This window comes from Sinocyclocheilus anshuiensis, unplaced genomic scaffold, assembly GCF_001515605.1.
Source record: "Sinocyclocheilus anshuiensis isolate Anshui unplaced genomic scaffold, SAMN03320099.WGS_v1.1 scaffold2786, whole genome shotgun sequence".
Taxonomy (NCBI): domain Eukaryota; kingdom Metazoa; phylum Chordata; class Actinopteri; order Cypriniformes; family Cyprinidae; genus Sinocyclocheilus; species Sinocyclocheilus anshuiensis.
In genome coordinates this window covers 148,010-158,233 of record NW_015548182.1, presented here as the reverse complement: position 1 = coordinate 158,233, position 10,224 = coordinate 148,010, and the positions used below count along the sequence as shown (strand labels likewise).

General features: G+C 34.9%; 1 protein-coding gene across 1 annotated transcript in view; it reads right to left on the bottom strand.

The window, feature by feature from the left end:
• Nucleotides 1-8,639, bottom strand: part of LOC107704821 (anion exchange protein 3-like) — a gene marked incomplete at its 3' end in the record, with an annotated part of 56,458 nt that extends 47,819 nt beyond the window's left edge. The window contains exon 1 of the mRNA XM_016507847.1: nucleotides 8,559-8,639. The remainder of the gene's footprint in view (nucleotides 1-8,558) is intronic.
• Between the last annotated feature and the right edge of the window lie 1,585 nt (nucleotides 8,640-10,224).

Genomic DNA, 10,224 nt, shown 5'->3' with positions numbered 1-10,224 from the left:
TCTGCCAGGCTTTTGAACAAATGTGCATTGGCTAAATCACATCATACACACGCTTATAATTCTTCATAAATGAAAAGAACATTCAAATATAAGCCTTTACTGTTAAATGCGATTGCCGTTATTATTGAATTTCATTAGTCCCAGTTTTGATTGATGCACGGCTGTTCACGGAAAAGTGAACAAGGCACCGCAGTTACAATATCATGATTATGGTTAAATAAGAAAAGACATAACCAAATCAGGCTACATTTATTTTCATACTAAATATCTCAACACACATCATTGGATATGACATTAAGCACGACTTGTGTAGATTTTTTAGTAAAAAAGGCTTGCCTGCTTTCTTTTACTATCCAATCAATCTCAGCATGCGTTAATTTTGTGTCGCTATATGGTTAAATTATGCCTACGTCTTTCTTTGGCCTGCGCTCTGGAAGTGATCTGTTAATTCTGCTAAACTTTAATTAAAACTGAAACTAAAACTGAAACTAAACTATATAATAACTAAATAAAAATGTTCACAAAAAATAAAAACTAAACTAAAACTAACAAAAGTATGAATGAAACTAATACAAACTAAACTGAATTTTATAGCAAATTTGAAAACTATATTAAAATAAAACGAATTTAAAAATTCAAAACTATAATAACCTTGGTTTGCACTAGTGTTCAAATCTGGATTCTCGTCTTTAAGGGCCCATCAAAGTTGACACACGCACCCATTAATGGATTCACAAACATCCACATGCTCCTTCTACACCAGAGGACGTGTGGGTCACATTAAGGTCTGCACAAATGAGTGTACATCAGGGCCAGATGTTTGTTTCTGACGGAACTCTAGGTGAATTATTAACGTTAATAGCTTCTTATCGCGAACAATTAAGCACGCAAAGCACAGAAGATTTAGCTAATGGCCCCTGGGGCCTTGGACTCTATAGAAACAAACAGCTTCCAGCTTTATAACCACAAATGCCTCCACCTTTAGGTGCCCTTAAGCGCCAGTCTGAATTTGGACACTGAGCAGTCGGCTTACATGCTGAGCAGGGCCTTAGTTACAGCTGCACATATTCAGCTCAATGTAGAAAAGTGTGGAGAGTTCAGACGCACTCAGTGCAAAGGCGATTCCGCTTGTTAGCTTGTCTTCCAGCTGTCTCCGGGTCCTGGGTTTTACTACAGCGTGGTTCCACAGAGAGCTTTGGCTGTCTGAATAGAGCTCATCCAAAGGCTAATCACAGGCATGCCTTATCCCCCAGCCTCAACATGCTCTAAATAAAGAAATCCCCAATGCACACGGCTCATAGACTCTTTGGAGCCCTATACCTTGACTATTTTGGAAGTTAAAAACCAGCAGCTAACTAACTATCCACTAAATCTTCTTGCTCACTGGACTTCTGTCTGCTTTTAAGATGCACTGGGGAATGAATCTGAATAAGCTCTTTAAAACATTCATCTACGCTTCTCATCAGGATATATCTCCATTTATAATGCTCTTCTCCATCATTTCAACATCATTTGATGATGCTGCCACGATCAATAGAAAGTGCACACAAACAGCGATATTAAACAAAACAATCAAATTAAATTACATTTTTAATAAGACAAAATCTACATAATACTAATCTATAAATCTATAATTGATAAATGTACTTTGGATTTAAAATAAAATGAAATAAAATAAAAAAAAATAGGAAAGTGGACTTTAAATATTATATTATTTAAAAAATTATAAGTATTTTCATATTTATAATATTATATTAGTGTCATTAAACCTTGAGCAATGTTTACAAAAACTTTAAATGATTTTTGTTTCAGAAAGTTCCGTGTAAATAAATGATTTTGTATAAGGTGAATGTGTATTAAAATTAGATTGTAATTGATTAAATAAATAAATAAATAAAACATGTAAAAAATAAAAATATATTACAATTACATTATTAAAACTAAGCAAATAAAATTATTTTTAATATTATTTTGAATATTGATTTTTTTTTTACAAATAACATTTTAATCATTAATCAGTACAAACTGTAATTATATTACTGTTGTATCAACTATTTCTGATAGCCTCCTTACCCCTAAATAACACTATTAATAAATTGACTGTTTGTTTGCTTTACAGATTTGTCAAGGTCTTGTCCTGTATATTGTTGTTCTTGGCAAGAATAAGCAGCAAAGTGGATCGACTTTTGTTCAGGGTAAAATATCTATATGTGAGATATTTGTATATGTAAATGTCTTCAGACTACAAATGTAGTCTGGTATAATTGAATCACACATTATTTCAACTTATCATTATCATTTGTTGCCACTAATCATAATGCAAAGATATAAAAAGCTATTTATCTCATTCTAAACAAAGCTTCAGCACACCAACTCCACAGTTATTTCTATAATTAACTAAGTGGAGAACTTACATGTAGATAGAGTCAATTCGCATGTTTAAGCCAATGCGTGCAGACAGCAAGCAAACCTATGTAATTAAATAAACTTCTCACGAAATGAAATTACAACATGCACCTCGTCGATATGTGTGAAGCGACACATAGGCGATGCTAAACCCAGCGCATCCCTTGTGAGAGGCTCAATCAGTTAAAGAGGCCGTTTTATTGAAGTGTCTTGTTCTCAGCCTGTCTGAGACTCAGCTATTGTGCTAACAGGTGTGATCACAGCACAGCACCCTCACATCACAGATTCCTGCGGCCCGTCTCAGCCTGTCAGAAATCACATTAACAACACATCTTCACTGAACCCAGCCGAGCCGGAGGGATCTAGACCACGTGATCTGCTGTGACTCTGGATGGGAATCATGAGGAATTTAACGATTCTTGTTTTGAATAAGATTCCATTTCATAATTATGCTTCCATAATGATTCTTTCAGCACTTTTGAACAGTGTTATTTTAGTATTGAGATACTATTACAGTTTTTATTAATATTTGTGTGTGTGTGTGTGTGTGTGTGTGTGTGTCAGATGCAAAAGCCTCTAAGTGCCGTTTAAAATTTTCTTCTAAAATGAGCATTTTTATCAGGCTTCTGTGTGTAGGTTCAGTAATTTCACTTCATTGGCAATGAATAGGTTCAAGAGTTAATTTCTGATTAAATGATTTACTCTTGAAGGCGATGCCAGCGTTGTTGACGAGCACGTCGAGGCCGCAGTACTTCTCTGTGAAGAAGTCCCGCGCGATCAATTATATTTTAAAGTATATTAAAACAGAAAACCAATATTAGAAATTGAAATAATATCTCACAATATTAGTTTTTTCTGTATTTTTTATCAAATAAATACAGGCTTGATGAGCATAAGAGACTCCATTAAAAAACATAAAAAATCTTACTGATCCCAAACTTTTGAATGGCAGTATATAATACTGTCATTAAAAATTTATTTTATTTTTAATGTTTTAGTTTATTAATTTATTTATTATTTATTTAACATTTAGTTATTTTAATGCATTAAATTAACCTAATTAATTCTGTCTTTTTTTTGCAATTGTGAGTTTATGTCTTGCAATTCTGAGAAGAATAGTCAGAATTTTGTGAAATATAAAAAATAAAGTATAAATATAAAAATATATGAATTATAAAAAAGGACAGAATTCTGAAAAAAAAGTCGCAATTACCTTATCTTTTATTCCATGGTAGAAAAAAAAAAACAGAATAGCAAAATGTACATTTTAAATTCCGAGAAAATTAAAAGTCAGAAGTGAGAGATGCAAACTCGGAATTTCGAGAAAAAAAAAATCTGAATTTTGAGATATATATATATTCAGAAAAGCAAAAAGTGTTTGAACAACATGATATATAATGGCAGAATTTTCATTTTTGGGTGAACTATTCCTTTAAGTCTCATTCCTGCAGACTTGGCCTCTGCTGAATAACAATACAAACAATTATTCTAGTACAATTATTCTAGTTTGTGTTTGCTTGCTTTTTGTTTGTTTGACATGATTTAGGGGGTAATTAAATGTTAAGAAATTGCTTTGACACTGTTAACTGAAAACGTATTGCATGTTAATTCAGAAAGAACACTCCAGCAGATATACTTCAGTTTGTTGTCTCAATATAACAATTAACTAATTAAGCATCAGGATGAACAAACAAATAAGAAGCCAAGGGAACACTGTTTACATCCCCGTCTCTACAGATGTAAACACACTGCTGACAGCTGAAGAAAGAGAAACATTAGGCCGAACAACAGCTCAAACCACAAAGAATGCCTGCCGGGAAACTACTTCAGATAAGCGTTTTGTGTGTAATGTGATTGAGCTAAAACAGACACAATGCACTGTAAATGTTTCTGTAAGTACTGTCAGTGCAACTGATCCACCATTAACAGCACAATATACACAAATACTCATGTTCGGCTGTGTATCTGCCTGTTTTTATATATACATAACATTTTTCTTAAATATACATACATGTGTTTGTATTTACATATACATAAATACTGTATACACAGCACACTCATATATATTATGTAAACAAAAACGTTTATTTTGGATGCGATTAATCGCAATTAATCGTTTGACAGCACTAAAATAAACTCTTCATTTCAACCAAGGCATTTGGCACACAACTTTTGTGGCACATCCTGCTCTGTATTTTAATTTGCTTTCGAATTTCTTTGTTACTTTCACGTGTAAATAATATGAATCGTTAATATAAATCAGTCCTGCTAAATGCTTCACAAACATATTTACTGCAGTATAATATGTATAGCAAAATCAACACATTTCTAACCGTCACACAGTTCAGTGTATACGTCAGCCCAACTGATAGTCACAGAATTAGTAAGTTTCCTGCATTGTATTTAAGCTTTTTAAACCTTTACTACTTCTTATAATTCCTTATTACTGCATTGTGCTTGTTTGAAAGCAAATACATCTGCAGGTATTCCTGGCCTACTTCAAGCCGAGGAACATTTATCCATGTAACAGATGAGACCTAATTACAACCAAAGCTTTGATCATTTAAAGGTCTCCAGCAGAAGATGCTGAAGATGTTTCAGTGCAATCCGGACAGTATAAATATGTGTGGTCGTCTCCAGCTAGTGTTAGAAGTAGACAGTTAGTTCTATGATGCACCGATGACTCAAGACAACACCAGTCGACTTCTCAGATCTTACAGATTTGCAAAACAAAGCATTCTCCGTTTTTTCTTTATGATTACTGTCTGACTAAGTCACATTTATCAATTAGTGGTTATTAAATCTATCGACTATAAGGTTCAAATGGCTACAGCAGTGGTTCTCAACTGGTTTTGCTTCAGGACCCAGATTTTTTTTACATTCAACATCAAGTAGTGTCAATCAATATGAACTTAAAAAAAACATTAATATTGTCATGAACTGTACTATATTAACATGACATAGGCTGATATGTCCTCCAATATTGTCCTCGACAACAACAAATATGGGTTTTCTCTTCTCATTTACAAGTTGATAATCCTATTTATTAGCTGGTCTATCAAGCTTTTGGCCTTGTTTTTTCCCCTGCCATTAAACGAATATTCACCCAAAAATAAACATTTGCTGAATATGCACTCACTCTCAGCCCATCCAAGATGTAGATTAGTTTGAAGAGCCCGGTCTCATGAAAATGCGTATAAATAGTACGCCAAATAAAAATGAAAACTCGTGGTATTGATACGCAAAAATCGACTTTGGCGTGCATATGATACGCAGTTTTCACGTGCACATGATACGAAATTTGTTGCCGTGCATATGATACGCAGTTTTCGCGTACATATGATATGCATCTACCCCGCAACCCTAAACCTACCCATCGCGTAGCATATACACGCCAAAGTCCATTTTTGCGTATCAATACCACGAGTTTTTGTTTTTATTTGGTGTACTATTTATACGCACTTTCATGAGATCGGGTTGGTTTGAAACAGATTTGGAGAAATTTAGCATTACATTACTTGCTTACCAATGAAAGTGAATGGGTGCCATCAGAGTCAAAAGCCACAGTAATAAATGTCACACTTTATTTTAAGGTCCATTAACCATGACTTTTCCCTCAATAAACTCCTAATTTGCTGATTATAATTAGTTATTAAGGTAGTTGTTAAGTTTAGGTATTGGGTAGGATTAGGGATGTAGAATATGGTCATGCAGAATATGTGCTTTAATAAACAGCCAATATGTTAATAATTGGCATGCTAATAAGCAACTAGTTAACAGTGAGAATTGGTCCCTATACTAAAGTGTTACCATAATGTTTGGACTCTCTTTCAGAGGATCCATTTGTGAGCAAGTGATGTAATGCTACATTTCTCCAAAACTCATCATTTTGAAAATAGTACATTTTCAGCAAATTTCGGGTGAACTATTCCTTTAACCACCATATCAGAAAAGATCTGTGACCCATTTTTGTGTCGCAACCCACCACTTGAGAATCTCTGGTGTACATACTGCAGCTTAGGAATCTATAATGCTAGAGCAGCACAGATGTAGACATTTACAAAGCCTCTGCCAGGCTCCACCTCTTCTGGAAGTATCTATAATTTTCAGCCTGCTTAGCATGATCCACAAAGTCCTATCCGTTGATATATGGATCTATATTTGGATACGTGCGTGGGCATAAGAAACAATAAAGAGGGCACACCTGCAAAGATCTAATACTTACATGAAGACTGGAAGAAACACTTGAAGTCGCCAACATGCTTCAGCTACACTGCTAACCTTAGTTCTGTTTGAGGGAAGTACTGTATAGTCCAAAACATGCAGAAGATGAGGACAGGTGTAATTTGGTTAACTCAAATTTGAATTGTAAAATATTAGGGTTGTGGCATTAAGAATCCAAAGACATAAAAATCATAAAAATGCATTTTCTTGCCCTGCTATACAAACAAACTCCACAATGTCATTCTTTTTTTTTCTCATCATCATCAGAGAATCACATTTGATCACCATAAAGTTCATGTAGATCTAAAGATGTAGGGGAAGAGACCAGGGCTATCTCATATCTCTAACATGAATCAAACTGCACAAATGCTTGTTTTGCCTATAACAATGGTTTTGACACACCTTGTTGAAGGTACATTCACGTTTACATTAGCACACACTTTTATCCAAAGCAGCTTACAATACAGGGGCATAAGCAATTCATCATAGAGCCAGTATATCTTCAGCATATAATGACAAGTTTATTAAAAAAGCAATATTAGGAGAAATGCAAAGATAAAATAAGAGTTTTTATGTTTTGTTTGCAAGTGCATTGGTTTAGGGTTGTGGTACATTTTAACCAAAAGTTTGAACTGTTTCTCTACTACAAGGCTATTCTCTTAGGCCATTCTAAGGCCAGTCTATAATATGCTTTTTAATGGTAGGCTGTCCTTGTTACAACATGCACTGTTATCAGTCAAGACATGAAAGAACTGTATCTTTCTATGTGTCCATGCAAATATTCATTAGAAAACAATTTATGAACTACACAAATAAACAGCTAAATAGGTAACCGAGATCCTAAACCTTACTACAAGACTTCAACAATAACTTAAGGAAACGATTTCATAATTATAATTGCACAAAATCCAAGACAAAAATGAATATATGCTTTTGTTGATATATGGGTCAATGGCAAATAGGTATGATAAAAAAACAAAGAAAATTGTTTTCAAATAATAATTATATGTGAAAATGGTCACAACTTGTCTAAATATGCCACAAAAGTTTTTTTTAACAAATAAAATATTAATATTTTAAAGCCATTTAATTTTATTCATTGTGTGACTTTTTTAGTAAATAATATTAATAATAATAACAGGGCAAACTACTTTGTTTTGAAATTCTAAATAGATTTTAAATTCAAAAATCTGATATTTGTTCACCTTAAAACAAGTGTATCCCATTCATTGTAGGAATTGCATTTTGAATATATTTCAGACTAACTTGATAGATCTGTTGGTGTCTATTGACCCATATATCTTCATTTCAACAGTTTCTGTCATTAAGCTTTCATTCTATTTATAAACCAAACAGGGTTGCGTTAATAACTTTATGCATGTTCTGGATGACTAGCTCAAATAACCTACTTCAGCATCTCTCGAGCATTAACCCTTTCAGAACAGGTGCGCACCAAACGCTCTGCCCTTTGTTACAGGTTTCTCGATACTCTGAATCGGAATGTCGTTTCACCATTACGTTTTGCGTAAATGACAATCTCAAGAACGTTTCTGCGCACACACAGAGGTTCAACATCCCCTTAGATGCACTGTATCCAACCCGTAAAATGTGTCTGCAAACGCTTCACCTCCCTATACTACTCCACGCGAATCTTCCCATCCACCTGAATGACCGTCCACACATTTTACGCATTCTAATTGAGTGTTTTGTCGGCTTTGTTGATTTGCACACACCCCTGCCCTGCCTTCATCATATCCACGGGGAGACTCTTTTTTTTTTTTTTTTACCATAGGCTCTGGAGGAAGGTGCGCCTCCACGCACTAGTATCCATGCTAACCAAGATGATCTGCGCTATTCCTCATTGTGCCATCATGAACATGTGTGATGCTGCTAGAGATCTGCACCCGGACAGTGTCGCGCTCGCCTACCTGTGTGTTTGGAGAGTTGTCCAAGCAAAACGAGAGTGAAGACGATCGGTCAGAGTGCGCAGCGGCCGTGCTGGTCCATAGTGAAGCGCTCCAGCTGCTCTATCTCTCCCTTTCTGTCTCTCTCTCATCCGAGAGTGATGCTCGCATCAGCCACTAGATGCTGCTGAGGGTGCGCGCGTCATGGCTGCTGTACAGCAGGGCTTTTCAATGCCACGGACCCTCAAATATAAAAATACATTAATATTATAAATGTTTAAATATTATTTGGAAAATATTTAGTTTCTGTTATTTACATTAGTTAGGCCTACATTACACTAAATATATAATTTTTTTCTACATAGTATAGGACTATTTGTTTATTTATTCATTATTATTTTTTATTTATTCAGTCATGTTATCAATTTTATTAGTCTTATTTATTATTTTAATGTGTATAGGCCTACGCATTTTATTTATTTGAATCTATTTTGAGTAGCCCTTTTTTTATTCATTGTTTATCTAGTTTTATTTAATATTATCAAATTAAAATACTCAAACTTCAGTTTATACTGAATTCATTGACTAGTAAGGTCGGTATCCGAGAAAACGTTAAATTTCCTTTACAAAATTAAAAACTGAATTATTTTCATGATTCGGTTCTGTTGATTCGGTTCTCGAACGTTCATTGTTCCGCTGATGTGGACAGAAAACGCGGTAAACGACTGAAGCGTGACCCATGTGCAGTCCGATTCCTGAACGCATGGCTCCTATGAGTAGGTTCTTTTTTTAGTGACTCCAAAGCATGCAGCCCCACTTGTGTAGTGCGATTTATAAGCCGGTTCTTTTTAGCGAATCAAAGCAAAGTGCTTTCGATGCAAGTGCAACCAGTGTAGTCCAATTCCCAAAACGAATTCCCAAACGACAACTGTTATGAAGTGGCCCATTTGTGGTGATTCAAAAAAAGCGCGATCGTTGTTGTCTGATTTCCTACCGAATGAATCTTGTTAAAATTGGTTCTTTTAGTGAATGAAAAAAATACAGTGTGACTGGTGTGGCCTAGTGTGATTCAGAAATGCTAAATCTTATAATACGGTTCTTTTTAGTGAATCAAAAACTTACAATGAAATTTCTGATTCCCAGACTCCTATGATTCGGTTCTCATCAGCGAATTAGCCTACCAAAATAATTAATCTAACGAGTCAGGTTTTTTTTTTTTTTGGAGTGTAAAAAAACATCCTCACTGCAGGACACAAGATCAATGGGGCGTGGTTGGATCAAGATCCATCTCCTCCCACCTTACATATACCTAAACCTACCCGTCTCCACCCCCTGATCCCTAAAGCCACCCATCTCCACCCACTAGATGTGGATCCAACCATGCCCCCTGGATCTTGTGTTCTGCAGTGAGGCGCTACTGAGGCTATGCCTCACTTACTGAACTGTGGGTTACTGCTTTTTGTAATGTCCAACTCAAAATGAACAATGAATAGTTCCTGGTGTTTAATAGGACTTGATGTGAATGAATAAACTGCAAGTAGATTAATAGCTAGTTGAATTAAGTTCATTTGGGCCCAGTATTGGCTTTCATGCTTACCTGCATATAACCATTTCTAAGTAATATCATTTTGCTCAATTTAAAGTTTGCACAAATGTACATACATGCTTGTTTAAAAATCAGAAATTGTTA